At 44.2% G+C, this 25,877-nt stretch overlaps 1 protein-coding gene across 2 annotated transcripts in view; it reads left to right on the top strand.

Annotated features, from left to right (window-relative positions):
* The window catches only part of dab2ipb (DAB2 interacting protein b), a 222,745-nt gene that overhangs the window by 31,536 nt on the left and 165,332 nt on the right, over window positions 1-25,877 (top strand). The window contains exon 1 of one of the 2 annotated variants that reach the window (XM_077231052.1): window positions 6,637-6,855. The exons of the other annotated variant lie outside the window; for it this stretch is intronic. The gene's annotated coding sequence lies outside the window, so the exon portion shown is untranslated. Of the gene's footprint in view, window positions 1-6,636; window positions 6,856-25,877 lie in introns of those variants that run through there. 2 annotated transcript variants of the gene reach the window in all.

Here is a 25,877-nt window from a genome sequence, read left to right as displayed (position 1 = left end):
CCTCCTCATCATGAACCGAGAGTGCGCACAGGGAAATAACCTGGGCCCTGAACGGTGGGTTGAGAGATTTGGACACTTACCGTGCCTTGGTTTAAGTATGACTTTTGAGTCATTAGGCCCAAACTCCATACATGACGTGCTTACTGAAAGCGCTTGTAAGTCCCCTATGCGCTTCACTGAAGCGAGAGCCAAAAGAAACACCTTTTTGAAAGACAGATTCTTCATGTCTGACAAATGGATTGGCTCGAACGGGGCATCTTTCATGGCTTCCAAAACCGTAGAAAGGTCCTACACCGGGACTGAAGGAGGTCTGGGAGGGTTCAGCATTCGAGCTCCCTTGAGGAATCGCACGACTAGGTCGTTTTTCCCCAGTGACTGGCCAGACACAGGTTTTGTAAACGTTGCTATGGCTGCCACGTACACTTTGAGCGTGGATGGGGTCCTGCCCTTATCCAGCCGCTCTTTGTAGGAAGGAGAGTACTTCCATTACCCCGCAGTCTACGGGTGAAAATCCCTGAGCTTGACACCAGGGAGAGAACACAGACCATTTGACCTGTCAACACTGCATTGGCTCCCTATTAAACATTGTATAAATTTTAAAATATTGCTGATTACTTACAAAGCACTAAATGGTTTAGCTCCCCAGTACTTGAGCGAGCTCTTAACGCATTATAGTCCTTCACGTCTATTGCGATCTCAAAACTCCGGCCAGTTGATAATACCTAGAATATATAAATCAACTGCTGGCGGTAGATCCTTTTACTATTTAGCACCAAAACTTTGGAACAATCTTCCTAACATTGTCCGGGAAGCAGACACAGTCTGTCAGTTCAAAGCTAGACTAAAAACACATCTCTTTGACCTAGCATTCACAAAACACTCTATAGCCTTCTATAATTCAATATTAGGCTGCTTAGATTAGGTCAGCCGGAACTGGGAACACTTCCCTCATATCCTGATGTACTCGTTACATCATAAGAAGAATGGCATCTACGCTAATTTTAGTGTCTTTGTTTATCCCGAGGTTTTCCCGCAGCCTGCTGAATCCAGGCCGTTTCCAGATCTGACGAAGGACTTTCGCCTGGACCTGATGACAATGCAGTGCTGAAGTGCCAACTAGCCTCTCCCTATGGAGGATCCCTATACCACTCTACAGATAAAGCGTTGTGGAATTTTTCGGTTCGCGTACCTACCCAAAGTGATAAGATAAAATAAAAATTCTGCATCAAAATTTATAGACAACTAGTTTGTTTAGGCATGGTTTGTAAGGAATTACAAACCTGCGCACATATATTTAAACGCACATTACTATAGAATCAATTCTTAATGCGCATGTGAACGCCATCAGCGTCTATCACAGGTTAACGTTTAAAGTCTGTTTAGAGAGAACGGTGTCGTCTTAGCGGCCCCTAATCTAATAACAAATGATCATTTAGACGGAAGTGAATCAATCAAAACTAACTTTAGCTGGAAAAAACATTTTTCAAGAGCCACTATAAAACCAAACCAATCTCTGTTACCTTAAATTATATGTTTATCTCTGTAAAGCTGCTTTGAAACAATCTACATTGTTAAAAGCGCTATATAAATGAGGATGACTTGACTTGACTTGATCATTTCGAGGAATAGAGCCGTCTAGTAGACGGGGCCCTCGCCTGCGTGATCGTGTTTAACACTCCTCCGGGAGGTTAGAGGGTACCTGTTGATGGCCCATTTATGTGGGGACCATAGTTGCGGGCGAGGATGCCAAATCGAGCCCTTGGCCTGAGAGAGGAGGTCTTTCCTCAACGGTATTGGCCACGGGGCAGTGCTGGTCAGCCGCATCAGGACTGGGAACCAAGTCTGGTTTGTCCAGAGAGTAGCCACAATCAGCACTGGGCATCCTTTTTCCCTGATTCGTTCCAGCACTTGAGGCAGGAGCGAGACGGGGGGAAAAGCATAGAGGGGACAGCGGGGCCAGACGTGGGCCAGCACGTCCTTGCTCTTGGAGAAATATTTCGGACAGTGAGCGTTCTCGTGGGACGCGAACAGGTCCACCTGCGCTCTGCCGAATGTCTCCCACAGCAGTTGGATTGACTGCGGGTGCAGCGACCATTCCCCTGCTGGGACATTGTTTCTGGACAGTCTGTCTAGTCCCAGATTCAGGTGATCAGGCACATGCGCCGCTCTCAGTGAAAGCAGGTTGTGCTGAGCCCAGACCAGGAGGCGTTCCGTTAGCCTGTAAAGGTTTCGGGACTTGTTGCCGCCCTGGCGATTTATGTATGCCACCACTGACATGTTGTCCGACCGGACCAAGACTTGGTGACCCTCTATCTGGGGAAAGAAACGCCGTAGCGCGTTGTCGACTGCCATCATTTCCAGACAGTTTATGTGTAGGAGCTTTTCCCGTTCTGACCACTGGCCAAAAAACGGTCTGCCCTCGAGCAGCGCTCCCCATCCCGAGGTGGAGGCATCCGTGGACACCACCTTCACACTCGAGGGAGTCCCCAGACTCATACCTGACTGATACCAGTCGGTTATCTTCCAAGGTTCCAAAGCTGAAACGCATTTCAGATCGACCCGGAGGCGAAACCGACCAGCGGTCCATGTCCTGGGCGGAACTCGCGCTTTCAGCCACAGCTGCAGTGGGCGCATGCGAAGCAGACCCAGCTGGAGCACTGAAGCTGCTGAGGCCATGAGGCCCAGCATTTTCTGAAACCTTTTTAGCTGGACTATCGAGCCGCGGCGGAAGGATTTCACGGCGTGCTGAATGTTCAGTTCGCGCTCTGGCAACAGACGCGCTGTCATGGATAGCGAGTCCAGCACTGTTCCCAGAAAATAAATTTTCTGGCTGGGAGACAGCGAGCTCTTCGCCCAATTGACCTGAAAAACTAGACCCAGATTCTCGATATGCTCGAGTAATGTGGCCCTGTGTTCTATGAGCTCTGATTGTGATCGAGCTAGAATCAGCCAATCGTCCAAGTAGTTCAAAATTCGAAAATTTCGCACAAATTGAAGGCTAATCTCAAGAATTGCCTGTGACGAGACGCTATTTGTATTTGAAAATAGGCGTCTTTCAGATCTATTGACATAAACCAGTCCTCCTGGCGAACTTGCTAGAGGATTTTCCTGGTTGTAATCATTCTGAACTGGCGCTTCGCGAGCGCTTTGTTCAGCTGTCGCAGATCTAGAATGGGTCTGAGACCCCCGTCTTTTTTCGGTACCAGAAAATACCTGCTGTATAGCCCCCTTCGCTCTGAGCCTGAGATAAAGGTTCTATAGCCCCTTTGCTCAGTAGTTTCGCTATCTCGGCTTGAAGTAGATGAGATACTTCGTTTTTTACCGTCGTTTCGACTCGCGCAGTCGGCTGAATGAAATTTGGGCTCTGGCCACGGCATAGCGGCGGCCGGAGAGCTCCGGTGTGCTGAGAAATAGACACTGTGTTTGCAGTGTGCAAGGCGGGGGGTGTATGGCTTGTAGGGTAGGGCTTTGGGCCCTGTAGGGCTTGTAGGGCTTTGGCCTACATGTTGAGCTCTGTAGATTTGTGTGCATGTGTTAAGAAATAGCATTGCTGAAAGTGACTACCAATTCCAATCCATTGTACATGTTGAAAGCAAAAGGCCTGAGAAGACACTTTTGTTGAGCAGTCTAAGCACTGTTGAAAGCATTGAATTGGATGCTGGTGAAAAGAACATGCATGACTGCTAAGCGCTTCCCAGATGAAGAGCTAATCATAGCAAGCGCGTAGAGCCTAATCCGTCTTTCGTCTGGCCTGTTTTCCTCTCTTGTTTAGTTTATGAAAATGCAGAGCTGAGGTAGATGAAGATCTGTGAGAGCTGAGAGAATTTCACTATTAAAAACATGTTTCTGACTCAAAATAAAATATTAAGACCAGTAATTGTGATACAAAGTTGGAATTATGTGAAATAATTGCTGTTGTGTTTTAAAGTATTTATGCCAGGTCTTTTTTTACAGCCTAGTATTGAATGTGGAGCCAACACTGCTTTCCATATGCTGATAAGTCATTTTTTAGGTCCAGTGTGGAATTCCATTCTGTGCAGCAAGACCATGTCAAGCATGCGGGACCCATTCTGAGCCATTCTAAGGAGGTTTAAGCCAGAACTCCTCCGCTTGGAGGGCTTTTCTATCTCCCTGGTGGTGAAGTGTGGCGGCCCTTTCACACTCTGGAATGTTGCTCTTGTTTAGTTCCAGGCAGGAATGCAGGTGCTCTGCCATTTTTCAGCTTTCAGAACAGGCACTCATGAGGACCACTGGCCTTTCTCACATGGGCTCATCCCGGACTTCCCATGGGTCATACACAGTGAAGGCTTTGTCTCCTTGGTGACAGCTGTTGATATTCTCTCCAAACCCTGTATTTCGGCTCTTGTGCATGAGAAGATTTTAGCTGAAGGAATAATACAGAGTTACTTGCTTTTGTGTATCGTCTGATGTGATATTTTAAAGGTATAATTTTCTTGAGTTTCAGTGTGAATGGGCTCTGAACAGGAAGTGACACCACGACTTTAAAAGTGATTTTTTTTATTTTTCTCATTAAAAAATAAAAATGTATAAATAATAGTAATAATAAAATTATTTTGAAAATTCAACAAATAAAACACTTATACACGTTTCCAGTCTAATTAAGTGTGCTGCAGCCTTGGCCTAGTCACATTTTTATCATTTAAGCAAGACATGGATTTTCAGCGGATTGCAATAAACAATGAAATAGACAATTTTTTATTGCGTTTCTGAACTGTAAGCAGCTTAATTTGCACTTAGCCATAATTTTGATACTTTGATCTAGAAATAGCTTTTACCCAATTAAAGTAACTGAAGTGTTTTTTTTAGAAGGTCTACCACCTCTATGAGGTTAGTGTTAGCTGTCCGCTGCAGTCAGCAATCATTAGATATTCATTAGTTTCGGTTCCATTATCTCAATTTCATTAGAGGCGTCATTAGAGGTTTATATAGTTTAACATGTAACGTGTAACATCAAAACATGAAAAACTGAAGATAGAGGTGATTATTTGTGCCAAGTGCACTGCTTGTTAGTAAGGATTGAATGAGAGAATGATGGTGGTTCTGTAGAAATGAATAACTGTCCTGGGATGCTTTTGGAAGCATTGTTGTCAAATTGACATTTGTCACTCATATCTTTTGTAACTTTCTCTTATTAAGTCTAGCTCTTTATTGTCTTTGTAGATGCATAAATAAATAATCTAAAATAAATTGAAAATAGATAAATTGAAATGTGTATGAGAAAGTTGTATAATGTCATAAACTATACAAAAGTAATATAGAAAAGTGATAAAAAAAAAACGGTGCTGTGTTTGTGGAATGGGTTTTATACATATTAATACATTTATGTAAAGGCTAATACATAGTCATTCAGTTAAAAAATTTATTTGGACCCCGATGTGAATCAGGAGCCTTGTATCAATCTGGAGAGGTTTATTTTGCAATAAATGACCAACTGACTGTACGTTATCAAGAATCAAATATTCCAGTGAGCTCTCAATCCTCTTTAATCTTTAGTCCCATTTTTGTAATTAATTTTATCTCTGTTTGTGTCATTAGTTCTGTTCAGGTTATAAACTTACTCGTTAATATAAAAAGGTAGAAGTTATATAAACAGAGATAGTTGAGGAAAGGAGGAAATGTAGATAATTGTGTTGGTCACTTAAAATAAATAAAGTGTTTATGCTTTCCTCTACTCAGAAACACTTGATATTGCAAAATACTGATCTCTGCATTGTGTGTGTATGTGTGTTACGAAAATCATAGGGCCCAACAAAAGGGTGAAACTTTTTTTTCCCTAATCGTATGACCTGCATGTCTTCCCATTTCTCTGATTACTTTCTCTCTCAAAATAAAATTTTGTGTAGAGACCACAGCTATTTTCATGCCTTTTGTTGGTGCTGGATGGATGGGAACAGAGTGGACTTATCTTATTGAATAGATTTTACACCCATTGCTAGTCTAAAAATACATTATTGGAAAAATAAAAAAAGGTAAAGACATCCCTGCTTGAACTTACTTTTGTCTACAATCATCCACACATTGGTTTCTTCTCAGTTGTATGAACGTGTAATGATTTTTTAATGAGAGGTTGGCTTCTGTTCTGTTCTTTGTGTAGTGTGCTGCTTCTTGGCTGTAGTAGAACCCAATCCTGATGTCTTTGCCTTCTTGACCACAGTCTGATGTCTGATTGGTCTTGTATCCGTCTGGAATTTAGCTTTCCCTGCTCTTGACCCCACCCTCCCTCTGCCCTGAGGGCGTCAATGAACAACGGCATTCCCTTACACAGCCGCATGTGTCGTCTGTAGAGTATGAAGAGCAATGGGAAAAGGGAATGCGACTTATTTTCTTCTTTCAAACAGACATATATTTACACAGTCATACCTATGACAAAGTGCACTGAGAAAGTTTTTTTTTCCTGGAAATGTCTGCTTGTGCTTTTTGTTTGTATATTAGTTAAGCTTCTATTATTGTTCTCTATGAAGGAAAGACACTCCTTTTCCTCTTGCTCTCTCTTTCACACATAACATACCTACACTCTCTCTCTCTCTCTCTCTCTCTCTCTCTCTCTCTCTCTCTCTCTCTCTCTCTCTCTCTCTCTCTCTCTTTGCTCGCATGGCTTAGATCTTGTGTAAAGGGGAGGGTCTGAACTCTGTTTGCAGTGAATGCCCCTGTTGGAGTCTAGCGCTAGCATACACTCGCTCTCACTCACACACAAAGCTGCTATTCCCGCTACAAGGAGAGTGTGTGAATGAAGAAAAAGGAAAAAGAGAGAGTTTGGATGTAGCTGGACTTGTAACTGGAAAGTTGGGACCAAGATGGTGTGAGGTGTTTTTGCACTGTTGGAGTGATTGAAAGGTAAGGGATTAATATTCCCTATCCCGCGGCTGTTTGTGGATCACTGACAATTTGAATGTGTGTGTGTGGACAGGTGAAAACTTACCAGAAACAAAAGTAAGTGCTTTAACATTCTGCAGTTGTGGACCAGAGCCATGCTGTACTCTTGCAAGCTCTTCTTGCGTTGTTGTAAATGTTACCATTTTTATTCTGATTGAAAATCTGATAGCAGCTAAACTCTCCTTCTCAAAGTTTTGTTCTGATCCAAGGTTGAACCAAAACTATAACTGGATGGTGTTGCTAAACTTTTCTCTGGTTGGTGTAGAAAGCCCACGTCCAATAGGATCAGCAGAGAGTAGTTCAGAATTGGACAGCCTGTATCAAATTTAGAATAATTTAATCATTAAATAAATATAATTTGAAAGGTTTATCAAATTATTTATTTTAAAAAATTGCTTGGTATGCTGCTTTTTGTTTTATTTTAGGGGGCCGACTCTAGGAGTTCAATATTAGGGGGGGCTCAGCCCCCAATGAAGGTATGATTTAAAAAAATAAATATATTTTTATACTAGGGTAGGCATGAACAGTACAGTAGGTTCTACACTACTAACAAGTCAATCCATGAATATTGAATCAATGTCTAATCATTTTAAATAACAAGCTAATATTCATTAAGAATATTGACAAACTTTATATTTCTGTAATTGTCTAGACTGGCAATATTTAGGTAAATATTTTTTTCAACCAACGTGTAATGTTAAAAAATAAATAAATAATTAACTACATTTGTGCAGTACAATTAACTTGAAAGAAGATCTACATTTCTCATTTTCATACATTGAGATGACATGGGAAATGTAATGATTTAGTGTAGGATTTCTGTCACCTGGTGGACAACAAACACACTTTTAACATGAAAATGACATGAAATTACCACTATAACCAGAAGATGGCTGCAGATGGCCACTTATTAGCTCATTTGCCATTTCCACTCCCTTTTATAATTATTTTCATGTTTTTTGCTTTTGGATTTATTATAAAATTAATATTATAACAATTTTTAGCAATTTTATTGTACTGAAGTATGAGGTATAGCAAGATTAGGAAAAGTCACAGAGCCATTTAGATGGAAGGAATTTCATAAAAAATAAATAAGCAAGCAAGCGAGCCCAGATTTTTACAGTGGATGGGAAACCGTCTTGAATTGCTGCATCATATTATGTAAACTGCATTTATGACAAAGCACTTTACAGATGCAGATATCATAACAAACTACCAATAAATGCACACACATTGTCCTCTGCTTTTGACACTGTTGCTGTGGATTGAAGAACACGCTGAATAACACAGACTAAAATACGGGGATGAGCCGAAGCACGCTGCCGTTTTCATATAAGTTTTAAGGGGACTTAGACGATCACAAATTAGTGCACATATATAATGGAGTTAATCTCAAACTTTTTGGGGGGCTGAGTGTGAACCAGTGTGAACCAGTCACACGGGTCAAGTTTTTGTAAATTGAGATGTATACATAATCTGAAACCTGAATAAATAAGCTTTCCATTGATGTATGGTTTGTTAGGATAGCGCAATATTTGGTTGGTATACAACTATTTGAAAGTCTGGAATCTGAGGGTACCAAAAAATCGAAACATTGAGAAAATCGCCTCTATAATTGTCCATTTATGTTCGCGATTTTGCTGCATTCACTCACAAAAACAAATGTTTAATATATTTACGGTAGGAAATTTACAAAATATCTTTATGAAACAAGATCTTTACTTAATATCCTAATGGTTTTTGGCATAAAAGAAAAATTTGTTTTTGCCACAAATATACCTGTTTATTTTTAAAAATGTGCTCATATAGTCCATTGGATATTGATTTATTAATTTTCATTTATCCTATTTTTACATTTAGATTATCTTTGCCGTCATCTAACACTCACTTAAAGTCAAACACTAATAATTTACTAACACTGTTAAAGGCAATCTTTAGCAAATTTCAAAATGAATATCCTTTTTAAAGGGTTAGTTCGCCCATTTAAGACATGAAGTTGTATGGAATCCTTACCAGCACTATAGTGCATACACACTGACCCACTCTGTAGTCACCTCCCTGGTCCGAGTTCTGGCCGCTGGAAGTTTTTCAAGAAAGTACTCCCGGTTAGTTTCCGGGGCCTCAAAACTGTGCGTTTTTACGTGAAAAAATTATTTGCGTTTCAAAGCTTGATTAATTTAACACACAAAAATCACGCCGGTCAAAATTCATACCTCAGTGTTAATCGGCACTATTTTCTTTCCATTTCTATCAATCCTCGCTGCTGTCAACGTCAACAGTGCGCACGTTCCGATCAGCTGTTGATAGTGCGACTCGCTGACAACATGTCTGACTGCGAAACTTCTGATGATGAAACCAATTTTAGCACAATGTCAGACGGAACAGATGAGGATGAAAGTAATTTTAGCACAACGCCAAAGGGATACCTTTATGAACCGGAGTATACCGATGCCGAACTTGTGTGTGTGTTCAATCAAATAGTTTTCTCAGAAAATTGTACCTATATCCCTATATACTGTTTTTATATTAGACATCTTTTCACGTGTTTTCCACTGGAGTCTAAACATCAGCTTGTTTACCGTAGGCTACAGTTTAGACTCATAAAGTTAGTAAATAGAGCTTACACGTGGTACTGGTACAGCAAAACTCTTTAAAATCAGTTTTTTTCTTTTTCCTCCTTGGTTGGGGATGTAATCGTCTTCGCTTAAGTGAGCACTACACACACGATAATCCTTGATTCTGGATATTTTAGCTCCCACAGAGTAGCCGATGGCAACCAGCCAAAGCTGTCTCGTAGCTATATCCGAAACAGGAAAACGATGGAATCTGAACGTGATCCCGGCACAGTCTTGTGGTCACAGCCTGGAAATTTACAAGTTCGCACCATCGTTCATTTTCTACTTTTTACGTCGTTTCGTAATCGATTGTGTAAACACTATGGAACAGCTGATCGGAACGTGCGCACTGTTGATGTTGACAGAAGCGCGGATTGATAGAAATGGAAAGAAAATAGTGCCGATTAAACTTAGGTATGAATTTTGACCGGCGTGTTTTTTGTGTGTCAAATTAATCAAGCTTTGAAACGCAAATAATTTTTTCACGTATAAACGCACAGTTTTGAGGCCCCGGAAACTAACCAGGAGTACTTTCTTGAAAAAATTCCAGCGGCCAGAACTCTGACCAGGGAGGTGAGTGGGTCAGTGTGTATGCACTACAGTGCTGGTAAGGATTCCATACAACTTAATGTCTTAAATGGGCGAAATAACCCTTTAATTCTGTAATTTATAATGTTTATGATTGATTTTAGTTTTTATTGTTTTAGCTCTAACCCTTTTTTTTTTTTTACAAAATAGTACAGAAATGTAATATTGACTAGCAATATCCAGTACTTTGCTTTCTACATATGCTTATGACTGTCTTCAGTATACCTAAAATGTAAACTGTCCACTATTGCAGGGCATTCCATGCAGGACTGTATTCACAGATCATTGTTGCTCTATTAATAGCCTGAGACAGGGCAGGGAGTGAGGCTGCAGCTGAAGGGAAGGAAGTGGGCCATGAGTGCACAAGGATTACCAGGGTTCACTGCACTAGGGGCCCCACACCGGCCATTGCCTGGAACCAGGCTTTTTGGGAACGCTAGAATACTTGGTAGCAGCCGTGCTGAAAAATGAATCACACTGCAGTATTCTTTTCCTTGCATGACCTCGTATTCTCAACTAGGTTCCATGCCTGTCCAGATACATGACTAGCTGTTGTCCTAATCCTTAATTTTAGCCTGTTGTACCAGAATAAAACAAAAGAGACCGACAGGAAGCCAGCGAGAAAGAACAACAGTCTCCGTGGCATAATGCGATACCCCCACAGCTGTGAAAATATGTATGGTCAATCACAGTCTGAATGGGGGAAAGTATGAATAAAAATTAATAACCAGATCCTCAGAAAGAGAGACTAGATAAGACATTCTCATTTCACTTGCAAGACATCTGTCTCAAACACTTTGTGACTTTTCCCTCATGTGAGTTATGACAGGACGGACTCTCTGGGTTTATTCAGTAGGGGACTTTACCTGTGGAATGTTAACTGCCTTCATTTCTCTCCCGTCACTTTTTCTCCTCCTGCCGGTGAAACTCTCTCATCCCCTTCTCCGCATGTCTGTTTTCTGCACTGCTTCTATCAGTCAGAGCTCAATCCAGCACCCACACTTTGACCCGCATCGGTACTGAAATTTTTACTGTGGCTGTGAAGCCTTTGATTGGTCAGGCGTCCCACTCCACTTACACATGGTATCAATAGGCATTTCCCATGTTGCATTGTTATGAATTTGACAGATTTGTTTTTCAAAGTGACTTACACTACTGTTCAAAAGTTTGTGGTGAGTACTTTTATTCAGCAACAATGCATTAATTTAATCAAAAATTACAGGAATTTATTAAAGAATCCTGAAAAAATATCAGTTTCCACAAAAATATGAAGCAGCACAACCATTACAACCATTGATGATAATGTTTCTTGAGCAGCAAATCAGCATATTAGAATGATTTCTGAAGGATCATGTGACACTGGTGACTGAATTAATAGCTGCTCTATGAATAAATTACATTTTTAAAGATATTGAAATATAAAACAGCTATTTTACATGATAATATTATACAATATAACTACTTTCACTGTATTTTTTTTATCAAATTTATGAAGCTTAGTGAGCATAAGAAACTTTCAAAAACATTAAAATCTGAGTGTACAGTGCATTCAAAATACTTTTTTTTTTCGAATTGTGAGAGTCAAACCCTTGTTGCTAGTGTCATGTGGTACTGTTTGAGCTACTGAAATGGACCGGTCAATTAGCAATCCAAGATGCATTTAGATCATATTGTGAAACATTTGCTTTGTAATATCAATGTGACATTGATATTACAAGAGCTTTAGTCTTTATTGTAAGACCATGTACCATGTTCTGTGTTGCAGGTTCATGGCTCTTTTTCTTTTTTTCTTTTTTTTTGTCTTCTGCTGTGGTCGATCGGTATAATGAACAGTATCCCATTAATTATTCCACTGCATAACACTATCTAATTTCTCTCCTCAAATCCCCAAAAAGGTTTATTTTTTTTTGCAAGGATGCTTAAACTTTATTTTTTCCCTAGCATCCTTGACTGTGGGAATATGTTAATGTGAAAACGAGGTGCAAATGGTCATGCTGTCATGTGTTGTCATTTTAGTAATTTACATGCAGTAAAAGGTTTACTTTTTTGTACTACAGTATGTTTAGACTTGCCTTGTTAATGTTAAGCATTTTAATGGCAATGAAACTGTCATTCTTTATAATCAGTTGGCCATCTGATCCTTTCATGATTGGTCAAACGGAATCTGTTAATGAAGTGCCGCTTACACAGGGCTATTATGAAAGAGTTAGTCACACATGCACACACACAGAAGCTAATGATGATGACCGGTTTCATTTTAATAAATCACTTGCTTTGTGACACATATTTTATCCTTTTTTTAACCTAAAACAAAAGGATTTTCTAAAAGTTTCCCCAGCAGCTCAAGCAAAGATTATTTGTCATTGTCATAGTAACAGCATGTGAGGGAGGCAGAGGAAGCTGTGATCAGTGCTGAGATGCGTCATGCAGCGAGTGACGTGTGCTTGACACTATGACCTGGGCATCCACACACACACAATGCCGTGTGTGTTTGAACAAAACAGGAAAAGACATTTACTGTATGCTTGGTTCATTCTCCTCCACAAACACATACTTCAACACATGTTTCTGACTCAGTAATGATGACCATCAGAGTGCAGACCGAGAATTTAGTCTGTTGTTCCTCAAGGAGTGTTTGTACTTGATAAAATCAAGTTCAATAGCTTATGGTTATCCAGGAGAACACACACCCTCTTCTTCCCAAACACACACACATTAATGTGGCAAAAATAGACACTACGCAAAAGCACCAGGGACAAGCTCTGACACATATATTCTGACATTCTTTACATTTTTACCACAGACACACACATACGCAGAAAACCGGTGGGTCACAACAGGAAAACTAAAGAATGTGCATCATTTCCACTGGTGCCCTTGTGCTTCCTTCATCGTAGACCTACACACACCCAAATAGTCATGCACATAGAAGTATGCTATGACCTGTGAACGTGACAATAGCTTGTAACTATGGTGTTTGACCATCTTTAGTGAGATTCCAAATCATAGGGAGCATGTATACTCAGTCCAAAGGACACTATATATGGCATAGGGAGGGAACAAGTGTAAATTAATATGCAATAATACTTTACAGGAAGTAGTGGTGGTAATCATGTACCCACCAGTAATTGTGTCCATACTATAAAAAGTTAGGCTAAATATACACTTAATATCTAATTTTTACATTTAAACATTAGTCATTTATCACTTAATAAAAAAAAATAGTATATATTTTATTTGTATTTATTTTTTTAAATGTAATATTAATTACATTATATACATTTTTATAAAAGTATGTATGTATTTATATATACATTATATATATGGAAGTGCTGTTTGTATTTATTCATATTTGTTTATGCAAGTTATATTTATTCACACCACACCAGGATAATGTTAGTAATCTGTGTGACTCAAGTGTTTGTTGGCAGTGCAGGTTAATCCAGGTGAACAGATTTTGAAGAAAACACTGCATAGGAGCCTTGTGAATCAGAGTACAGCTGAAGACAAATGCTGTTCAAGTCCAAGTTTGTCAGATGTCTTATATTGATAAGTCTCGTTCTTTATTGTAATAAAAATAGTGAGCATTTAGCCTTGATCCAAATGTGGCAGTGTCATTTCAGGCATCTACCAAGCTGTGCGAAGTCTTCTTAACTTCCTCCCCCTAAAAATACATCAAGGTGAAATATGTATGTGGCAGAACTTTTGCTCTTTACTTTAAATAATTTGCAAGACTTTGAAATATTCCGTGATCTAATACTGGAATACTCTAATACTAAACCAGTCATATGGGTATTTTTTTTTGAAATTGAGATTTATACATCACATGAAAGCTGAATAAATAATATTTGGCCGAGATACAACTATTTGAAAATCTGGAATCTGAGGGTGCAAAAAAATCGAAACATTGAGAAAATCGCCTTTAAAGTTGCTCATTTATGTTTGCGATAGTGCTGCATTCACTCACAAAAATAAATGTTTTATACATTTACGGTAGGAAATTTACAAAATATCTTCATGGAACATGATCTTTACTTAATATCCTAATGATTTTTGGCATAAAAGAAAAATTGATAATTTTGACCCATACAATGTATTGTTGGCTATTCCCACAAATATACCCGTGCTACTTAAGACTGGTTTTGTGATCCAGGGTCACAAATGCGCAGGCTGCAATGATGGCCCTTCCCAGACAGTAACGTAATTGTCGGCCCGGATCCGGCCCACTGTTGTGAGTCACCAGTCTGAGATAGATCCATTTGCAGCGAAGGTTTATTAGAAAACAATCAGAAATAAACAGAGGTAAACCAGAGCAAACACAGTGAACAGGCAGGGCTAAATCGTAGTCAGATACCAGGCAGTGGATCGGGGCAGGCAGATAACAGGCAAGGTCGGAACTCCAGGCAGAGGGTCGAGGCTGGCAGAAAACAGGCAGAAGACAGGGGCAAAAATAGGTCAGTAATCAGCCAGGCTATCCGGGGTTTATAATGCTCAGAAATGTTCACAAACGAAAAACAAAACTTCGCACTGAGAGCCGTTCGAGGTGCGGTTAAATAGTCTGGGTGATAGACTGCAGCTGGGCGAGGTGATGAGAGTCATTAGGAGTTGCAGCTGAGTGTGATTAGAGGGCTTCTGGGGAATGTAGTGCAACGGAGAAAATTAGAACTCGGGTGAAAGCGGTCTTGGTTGGCTAACAAGGGAGGTTGCAGAATCTGGGATCGTAACACCCATATCTTGTAAACATGGAATCCACACAACCCAGATCTGGGCGGATCTGGGCCGACACTATGTTGCTGTCTGGGTTGTCATCCTCCTCTGCCTCAAAATCATGGTGATGTTTGGCGAACATCGCATATATCGCAAAGCTAGCATTAAGCATATTTCTCGTTCGTCCATCTGTGCAAAAACCTCCTTTAAGCTTGCACAATTTTTCAGATAGTAAGTCAAGAATAAACGCATGAATTGGATATGGGTCACAATTTAAAGAACGTGTAAACGGACGTTCAAAAAATCGGATATAGGCAACGAATCAGAATTGGGCATCAAGACCTGCAGAAAGCACACACTTGTTATAGTCCCGTCCGGATCGGTGTCCTACATGAAATCACAAACATCGAGTGATAAGAATTGTAACTCAAACGTCGTTTATAAAACTAGTCCCGTCCAAATAGGGCTTAAGTTACCCAAAACTGGGATACACTACATGCACACAATAAACAAAAGCTTAGACTGCTGTTTGGCTAATGTGATGAAGAAAGAAAAAAACGTCTCGGTTACGTATGTAACCCTCGTTCCCTGAGTAGGGAACGGAGACGTTATGTCGGATGACGACGAATGGGGTTTCGCTTAGAACGCCTATCGACTTCGAGTATTACAGAACGAGCCATTGACAAAGAAATGCCATGGGTCTGCGGAATTTGCATAGCTTATCTCCGCCTTACCTCGTGGGTATAAAAGGAGGACGCCGGCAACAGGCAGATATTTTTCTTCGCTGAGGAGCCAAGACTGAGCTCAGGCGATCCCCGCGGTACAGCGGAAAGTGGCAGGAAGACGTAACGTCTCCGTTCCCTACTCAGGGAACGAGGGTTACATACGTAACCGAGACGTTCCCTTTCGTTGTCACTCCGAGTTACGTCGGATGACGACGAATGGGGTTACCAGTCTAATCATGCCACCTTCTCAGCTGTCTTCCAGTGCCCTGCGTAAATCTGAGATCCCTGTCGTGAGACTGGCACGGACGAAGGACTCCTATTTAGCACAGGAATTCCAAGGAAATATGCAATTACTGCCAACCCAGAGGGGGGGACTTAGAGAATACACATATGACCCGAAGGAGACATATGGAGAACACTGGGGTGTCCAGCCGCAGGTGGAATATTTCAACCCCAGGGGTGGCAAGGTGGCTTGCCAAGGGAAAGACACATGCTCAAAGAGGCTTACAGTGGAAATACACATGTGGGGGTCGCTCAGAGGAGGGACCATGCACACAGGAGGCACCTAGCCGACACGCAGGCAATAGACACTGGCGCCGACGTCAGGAGTGCTGGAGGAGCTCAGGGCTTTCGGGGAAGCTCACCTGAGGAGAATATCGCACGTATCCAGTCCGTGGAGTGGAATGGCGAGCAAGCGAAGACACCTGAGCGGGTCCGGTACTAGCTGGTTGAAGCGAGTACACTAGAGGACACTGGCTCCACTCGGAGATTATAGAATCTGGTGAATGTGTTAGGTGTCGCCCAGCCTGCAGCTCTGCAGATGTCTGTTAGCGAGGCGCCATGCGCTAGAGCCCAAGATGATGCCACACTCCGGGTGGAGTGGGCAGTCACACCAAGGGGGCACGGTCGACCTTGCTGCTGGTATGCCAAAGCAATGGCGTCCACTATCCAGTGAGACAGCCTTTGCTTTGAGAGAGCTTTTCCCTTCAGCTTCCCCCATAACGGACAAAGAGCTGGTCTGAGGTCCTGAAACACTGCGTCCTGTCTACATAGGCGCGGAGAGCGCGTACTGGACAGAGCAGTGCAAGGCTGGGTCTGCCTCCTCCAGGGGCTGCGCTTGCAGGTTCACCACCTGGTCCCGGAATGGAGTGGTAGGAACCTTGGGCACGTATCCAGGCCGGGGTCTCAGGATCCCGTGAGAGTAAGCCGGCCCGAACTCCAGGCACGCTTCGTCAACGGAGAATGCGTGCAGGTCCCCTACCCTCTTGATGGAGGCCAGTGCAACCAGGAGCGCTGTCTTCATAGACAGGAATTTAAGCTCGACTGATTGCAGGGGCTCAAATGGAGCACTCTTCAGGGCAATTAGAACCACTGAGAGGTCCGAAGAGGGAACGAGAGGAGGGCGAGGCGGATTTAGTCTCCTCGCTCCTCTCAGGAACCTGATAACCAGGTCGTGCTTCCCCACCGACTTACCTTCGATGAGGTCATGGTGTGCGGCAATAGCTGCAACGTAGACCTTCAGGGTGGAGGGAGACAGCCTTCGCTCCAGCCCCTGTTGAAGGAAGGAAAGCACAACGCTGATCGAGCATCTCCGGGGGTCTTCTCGGTGAGAAGAGCACCAGCTGACGAAGAGGTTCCACTTCAACGCATAGACGTGTCACGTGGACGACGCCCTAGCGGAAGTGATGGTAGCCACCACCGCTGGTGGTAGGGTACTCAAACCTGCCTCCTCCCATCGAGGAGCTACACGTGGAGGTTCCAGAGATCGGGACGAGGGTGCCATAGGTGGCCCCGTCCCTGAGGAAGAAGGTTCTTCCTCAGAGGGATCGGCCAGGGAGGTGCTGTCGCGAGGAGTACTAGTTCGGAGAACCAGGTCCGGGCGGGCCAGTACGGCGCGACCAGAATGACCTGCCACGCGTCCTCCCTGACCTTGCGCAAGGTCTGCGCAAGAAGGCTCACTGGGGGAAACGCATACTTGCGGCCCTGCGGCCAGCTGTGCGCCAGAGCATCCGTGCCGAGCGTGCCCTCGGTCAGGGAATAAAACTGGGCGCAATGGGTCGAGTCGTGGGAGGCAAACAGATCTATCTGTGCGTCCCCGAACTGGTCCCCAAATCAGCTGGACCGACTGGGGATGGAGTCGCCATTCTCCAGGGAGTGGCTGAAGCCGTGAGAGCTCGTAGGCTGCACAGTTCAGGGCTCCGGGGATATAAATGGCATGAAGCGACCTCAGATGCTTCTGACTCCATATGGGGAGGTGGCGAGCGAGTTGCGACATACGGCGGGAGCGTAGAACACCTTGATGGTTGATGTACGCTACAGTGGCGGTATTGTCTGAGCGGACTAGTACGTGTTGGTTCTTGAGCACGGCCCGGAAGCGGCGCAAAGCAAGACGTACGGCCAGCAACTCGAGGCAATTGACATGCCAGAGGCGACGGGGTCCTGTCCAGGAGCCCGCGGCAGCACGTCCATTGCACATGGCACCCCAGCCCGTGGAGGAGGCATCTGTCGTTACAACAACATGCCGCGAAGCTCGTTCCAGGGGCACTCCGGCCCGTAGAAAACTGAGGTTCGACCACGGGGTGAAGGTCTGACGGCAGGTCGGAGTAACTGTTACTCGGAGGGTGCCGTGTTGCCATTCCCACCTCGGGACTCAGTCGCGAAGCCAAAGCTGAAGTGGTCTCATATGAAGCAATCCGAGCGGCGTTGCCGTGGCTGCAGAAGCCATATGCCCCAGGAGCCTCTGAAAAAGTCTCAGTGGAACCGCACTCTTGCCCTCGAACTGTCTCAGGCAAGTCAGCAGTGACTGCGCGCGCGCTAGCTCGTAAGCTGCGCGGACATGGCGACCGAGTCAATATCCATACCGAGAAAAGAGATCCTCTGCACGGGGCAAAGTTTGCTCTTCTCCCAGTTGACCCGAAGGCCCAGACGAGCTAGGTGCCGAAGCACCAGGTCCCTGTGTTCGCAACCTGAACTCGAGAGTGAGCTATGATCAGCCAGTCGTCGATATAACTCAGGATGCGAACCCCGTGTTCCCGAAGGGGAACAAGGGCAGCCTCGACGACCTTCGTGAAGATGCGAGGAGACAGGGCTAGCCCGAAAGGGAAAACCGCGTACTGGATGCCTGCCCCTCGAAAGAAAACCGAAGGAACGGTCTGTGTCAAGGAGAATAGAGACATGAAGTAGGCGTCCTTCAGGTCGATCGCTGCAAACCAATCCTGGGCCGTATGCATTTGAAAATGCGTTTGAGCATCTTGAACGGCATCCTGTGAAGGGAGCGGTTCAGCACGCGCAAGTCCAGGATTGGCCGCAACCCACCGGTTTTCTTGGGGACAATGAAGTAGGGGCTGTAGCAGCCGGACCTCATCTCGGCTGGAGGGACAGTCTCGATTGCACCCTTCGCCAGCAGGGTGGCAATCTCTGCTCTCCTGATGGGGGCATAGCCACCGACAAAAGTGGAGCGGACTCCCCAAGCGGGGAGGAGACCGTGCGAACTGAATCGCATAGCCAAGCCTGATGGTCAGCGGGACAGACGGGGAAGCTCTAACCAGGCTCCCAGGAACTGAACCAGCGGGATCACGCAAACCACAGGCGTCCCCCCGGAGGTGCAGCGAAGCGGAGTAACTGGCCCGAACGTGGACGGCATAGCGGCCCGATGTGGGGGCACAGTTAGCAACCGCGCCCTGGCAGAGGGGGCCAGGGGAGGACCAGGCTGGTCGTCCCGCAGGGGGCCTGCTCTGCCAGGGGTCTGGCGACAGAGGGGGACAGGGGCGAAGCGGTCCGTGGACGGCACGCCGTGTCAACCACCTCTGGGACAGAGGGGGACGAGGAGAGCACGGCTTGTGGGCGGCGCTCTGTGACGTCCGAGAACTCTGTGCTCAGAGACGGGAGAGTCAGCTCTTTGGAGAATAAGGATTCTTTCCCGGCCCTCCGCCGGGGAAAGGAGTGGTCCTGCTACCAACTCCTGGAAAGAACTGAGTCCCATCTCTGAGGAGCCTATCTCAAGAGCGCCGCTTAACCCGGCGTGTAGCGGGGTGCGGGGCTGGAGAGGGCTGTGGCGTCCGCCCGCGGCCCCCAGAGCCGGCCCGTGAACGGGCGGGGTGGGGGCGGTGGGCAGACCGAGGGATCTGAGCGGACGGCGGGGCCGTCGGGACAGAATCAACCTCAGTCTGCTCATGGGCGGCTGAGAGCTGTTGGGCAAGCCCTCAACCGCACCGCCGAAGAGGCCGACCTGGGATATGGGAATGTCGGACAGACGGGTCCGCGCGAAATCCAGCACATCAGACAGGTTCAGCCACAGAATGGTGAGCATCACCTGACCCAGGGAGCGTACGGCCACTTTCGTCGCTCAGAGAGCAAGGTCAGTGGCGGCGCGCAGCTCAGTGAAGAGCCCTGTGTCAGTCCCGCCCTCGTGCAGGTCCATGAGCATCTGGCTCAGTTGGACCAGCAGAATGACCATGGCCTGCAGTGAGGCGGCTGCCAGTCCCGTGGCGCTATAGGATCTCGCCACAAGCGTAGACGAAAAACTACAGGCCACGGGCGGGTGCTTAGGATCGTGCCGAGAAGAAGCACTCTGAGGACACATAGCATCGCAACAGAGCGTTCAGCCGGGGGGACCCCAGTGTACCCATGGGCAGCGGCCCCATCGAGGGGAGGAAAGGCGGATGAGATCAGCGAGCGGTCCCGAGAAGACAAGGGGGTCTTCTTGGACTTCGAGATCTCATCATGCACGTCCGGGAAGAGAGGTATTGGGGTTTGCCGTGGACGAGGGTCGGCGGCCTTACCCAAAACCCATCGTCCCAGGAAAGCATGGTCGTCATCTCCGGATCAGACTCAGGCACAGCCGTATGCACACCGGAAGGTGGCAGCTGTGACGAGCCCTCACTTCCAGAAGACTCAAACCCACCTAGTGATGCTGCAACAGACATGGCATCTTCCTCTGTAGCTTCAACTGAAACACGCGAGCCACCAGAGGGTAGACTCGTGGGAATCAGCAGTTCACTAGCGGGCACCGTCATTGAAGAGGGGGGCTGGGGTCGCGGACACATAGTCGGCGCCTTGATCCAGACCGTAACCCTCAGGTCACCCTGGCCACCAGCCGAAGATCGGGGGGTGGATGAGGGGACTCTCACTCTTGCGAGTTCACCGAGTCTCGACCTATATATGACGCGATGATCACGTTCCCAGCGAGAACATGAGTCACCCACGAGCGCTGTTCAAGCATGATCAAAGCCCAAACCAGGGGTGCCACTAAGGGGGGAAAAGTTAGGACAATTCTAAGGGCCCACACACTTTTGGGGCCCCCAGAGATCGATTTTATTAATGGAATGGGTGCGGTAGGGGACCCAACCTCATATTCTTTCATAGGGCCCAAAATTTCTAACGGCGCCCCTGGCCCAAACACACTAGACAGCGCTCGTGCCCATCAGAGTCCGATACCAGTCCTCTGCAACCAGAAATGCACGGGCGAGCCGTCTTTAAAAAGACGTGCCGCGTGCGAGTTCTTTTATGAGAGGAGAAAAAAACTCTGCGATGTTGAAGCACACAGGGAGACACACACACACACTGGCAGATCACTGCACAGATCAGCAGGCACTGTGAGCTCGCTGCAGATCGCCGTCACACCAACACCGGAGAGAGAAGCTCGTCTCGTAGAAGAAAGTCAGAGATGACTGTGGAGTGAAGAAATACTCTTGGCTCCGAAGCGAAAACATATCTGCCTGTTGCCGGCGTCCTCCTTTTATACCCACGAGGTAAGGCGGAGATACGCTATGCAAATTCCTCAGACCCATGGCATTTCTTTGCCAATGGCTCGTTTTGTAATACTCGAAGTCGATAGGCGTTCTAAGCGAAACCCCATTCGTCGTCATCCGACGTAACTCGGAGTGACAACGAAAGGGAACCACTATTTCAGTTAGATCTATAACAAGTGACAGCACTCACTGCCCACAAATAGCTCCACCAATGTATTGCAGAGTAAACAGTATTGCAGATTCTCTATTAGTTGCCTGTTATATACTTATTCACCATACTTTTTAATAATAGGGTCTGAGACCACCTACAACGTATGTTAAATGTTAGATTTGTGTTAAATGTTAGATTTTGTATTTGGAAATAGTGTTAAATCACAAGGCTGAACTGGCCAACATTTTTATAGACCTACAATAAAGTTTATTTTATTTTGTGCCTCTTACCAATGATATAATACACCACTCCTCTGCAACATGTTACTTTTCTCTCCAGTTTTATAATGACCAGAATTTGATTTACTGAAGGATCTGTGTGTGTGTGTGTGTGTGTGTGTGCGTGCGTGCGTGCGTGCGTGCGTGCGTGCGTGCGTGCGTGCGTGTGTGTGATTCAATGCTTGTCTTTTCTCCTCTGACATGCTTGTTTGAGTGTGCATGTGAGTGTAAGTGTGTCTGTGAGTACATATGTAGGAATGTTGCCGTATTGCAGAGCATTGCATAACAATCTGTCAGAGATATTGATACACGACTCAGATTATCAAAGCTCACTACCTCATCTGCATAAAGAAAAGAGGCAGATGAATAATCTTAAAATAAAAGAATGCCTGATTTTGCTCTGGGTAGAGATAAGTCATTAACATTTCTGACAAGAGTGAAGGTTTTTGAATTGTGCATGGTATATTCAATGTTTTTAATTAAATAAGCGGAAATGTGTTTGCTTCTTCCTCTTTTCTGCTTTCTCTCTTGTAGGCTAGTTATTTAATAGACAATCTATAAGCTGTGTGATCAACCATAAACCTTTGACTGTTTTTACTTTGTTCCTTTCATAACAACTCTTCAAATATTGCACACACATATACAGTAGTATATTTGTGACCATTGCTAGTCATTCTACAGTTTAAATGCAATTTTATAAATGCTATAAACAAATAATAATGGGTTGTCAAACATAATTAAGAGCACACTTGTTAGTGGTATAATGTGAAGCTGTTTCTATAAGAGTGTTAAAATACTCAGGATTTAGCCACCTAAAAACGCCTCCTCAAAACATTGAAAAATCTTTGGGTAGACTGTGCAGGGAAAACTGTGTCAGCTGCTTCCATAAATACGTCAGTGGATTTGGGATTTATTGATTTTTATTTTTATTTTATAGAAACACACACGCACGCACCCACGCACGCACGCACGCACGCACGCACGCAGACACACACACACACACACACCTCAAATTTTGTGACATCATTAATGTCTCTGTTTGTATGATTTGATACACACATATACAATTTCATATTTTCCTTGTGTAATGAGGATTGAAAAACAGATTTGTTTGCTACTTGACAGCGAGAAAACAACAGCAATGAAAGCAATAGGATTATCAAGCAAGGAAGCACATGAATCTGTTGCAGAACCCAACCACAGTATCTCACAAAAGTGAGTACACCCCTCACATTTTAGCAAAGCATTTGAATAGAATGACTTACGGTCATAGTGTCCATGTAGGTGTCAGGCATAATGCATACCTTTTAGTTATATGAAAATAAATATGAGCTCATCTGGTACTGAAAAAAATAGCAATATTTACACATGATTTGACAGTTAATTTTATTAAATATCAACAATCTAAAAGGTGTGCATAATGCCTGACACCTAGGCTACATGAACATTTTAAAGTTCGTTTTATTACTGTAAGTCACTCTCTTCAAATGCTATTGAAGTAAGAAACCTGTATACCCATTTCGTATGTAACTTTAGAGACGGTCCCTAAATGTGCAAATATCGAACATCCAATGTCAAGCCAGCTTTATGCCAGTACTCACTGGGAAACGCTTAGCGTGAAACTGTGTGCGTCAAGTTCATATTCTGAGTCCGCTTGCCTATATAGTATGGTCTACATTTCCAATTAAGTGCGAGTTTGGTCTTTTATATCACTGTATTAGTCCATTAAGCTACGTTAAGCGTAGCTTAAATCTCCATCTTAAAGAATTTTGTATTTTGGGAATCCTCAGTTCTGCAGCACAGTGCCGCAATATGAAGTTAAGGAAACTACTGTCAACAACCACGAATATTTAACGATTTGATGAAATTCTGACTAATAATTGATGTAATAGATTATGACAATGCTATATGCTGCATTTTTTATCTTTTTTTTTATTATTGTTTGTTTTATTAGTTTGAAGGTCATATGCACGCACTCTGAACAGTAATTTGAAGCATATCTAAGAGAAACAGCACCAGTTTTTAGCTTGTCAGGATTGTGCTGATCATGGGTCAAGTTTGGACTTTATTTGTGACGGATATGCTGCATCATATGATGCAGGAGGAACCGGTATAAGTGAGAACTGATTAATAGCACATGTCTAAAAATAAAATCCTGTGAAAGGAAGGGTGGATTTGATAAAGGTCAAGAGCAGAGATGAAGATGAAGATGATTTTTACACTGATAAATTATTCACTGTTTCTGATTATAACAGACAGACAGTCAAGAGTGAGATAGGGACACCTGTTTACTAGGTATACAGACAGGGCCTAAAACTAACTTACAAGTGAAAATTCTCAATTATATATTACAATTTCAATACCACAGCTAAAGCTACTAGCCTAATATAAATTTAAAACATTACTAAAGACAAATAGTCAGTAAAGTCAGCAAAAAGTCAGTAATACAATAAGAACAAATAATCAAATTACAAGCAAAACCACAAATAAATACAATATTACAAATGAAATTAACAGTGCATTTCAGGTTTTTCAGGTAGGTATAACAGTAGTTTCAGGTACAAATATAAAATAACTCTGCATAGTCTTCAATGTATAAAGTCTCGGTTATGTAACCCTAGTTCCCCGAAGAGGGAACTCGGGCTGCGTCGAAACGCTGTGGGAACGCTAATACCCACGCCGCCATGAGAGTAAGTGTCCGTCTGTGTGAAATCAATTCGCACATCTAGGCGAAAGCACCTGCGCCCCTAGATTGGAGCCGAGGTCCAGCTAGTGAAGCCTCACGAATGTATGTGGTGAGGACTAGCCTGCCGCATCCATAGGCATCGATTTCAGTGGGGACGGTAGGTACGCGTCCCCACCAGATTTCGTCATGAGTCATTTTGTACCAACCACTTTTTGAAACATTGAGGCACGGATGTACCTAATACAAATAAATAAAACATCTCCAGTTAACTAGCAGAGCATTCATTTAATTCGCTATTGAATAAAACATCTAGCGCTAAAATGTGTTGTTTTTTAAATCAAGCTGAGCTCGCATTGCCGCTGCCATCAGTTGCATGGATACAGTGTTCTATTGTGGCTCGCGCAGTCTTCACTCGGACGCGCGCTTCAATCTATCGCCGTTGTGGAGACTCTCTATTGATTCTGGTGAAATCACAAAATAAAATGCACACAAACGTGTCCCTGCTTGATATAGACTGTAACCACTGATGAACATATTCAGTTTTGATGAGAGGAAAAAAACTATACGAGTGCGGATTAGAACCCGTAACCTCTTACACGCTTGGCAAAAGATCTACCACTAGACCATTTAAGAAAAAGAAAAAAATCCGGATCGATGGATTTATTTACGGGTTGAGCAGTGAGGCTGCAATGTTTGACAAGTTTGTACCCAGCACTTCTGAAAATGCACTTCCGAATGCGTCTCTGTCCCCAGCACATTTCAAACCAAACTGACGCCCGTGGCCGCATCACAGACATCTTGGAGGGAAACTCCTGACAGTAATGCTTTATAAGCAGCCATACTCCTAGTGGAGTGGGCCCTTACAGCCAAAGGTGAAGGCTGACTGGCCGACTCATAGGCAAGTGAGATGGCCTCGACCACCGACTTGCTCATCCTCTGCTTAGATGCCGGGCACCCCTATGTGGGTACCCCAAAGCAAACGAACTGTGTTCAGACTTTCTCCACAGTTCTGTGGACATAAGCTTCTAAGGCCCTAATTGGGCAGTGCAGATAAAGTTTCTCTTGGTCTGATGTCCAGAGGAGGACAGAAGGCCTTCAGTACTCTAGGTCTTACAGTAGTAGTAGGAACCTTAGGAATGTAACCTGGTCTTAGGGTGAAGAAAACCCTTTACCATACCAGGAGCAAATTCAATGCACGAGGGAGTTACCGAAAGTGCTTGAATGTCTCCAATTCTCTTGAGAGACGAAATAACGAGGAGACAGACAGTCTTTAGAGATATTGTCAGAAACTTCCTCAACGAGCTCGAATGGAGCTATTGAGAGGCCTTCTAGTACATCAACCAAGTCCCATGTCTGCACCCTCGTGCGGACTGCTGGCCTCGGCCTCAAAGTGTCACAAAGGAAATGAGTTATAAGTAGGTGTCTCCCCAAAAATACTCCAATCATAAGGACGAGGTAAGCAGCTACTGCCGCCACGTACACT

This window comes from Siphateles boraxobius, unplaced genomic scaffold, assembly GCF_051911475.1.
Source record: "Siphateles boraxobius isolate OS27281-9 unplaced genomic scaffold, OSU_SipBor_1 16, whole genome shotgun sequence".
NCBI lineage: Eukaryota > Metazoa > Chordata > Actinopteri > Cypriniformes > Leuciscidae > Siphateles > Siphateles boraxobius.
Note: the sequence above shows the minus strand (reverse complement) of the source record. Positions and strands in the feature narration are given on the sequence as shown.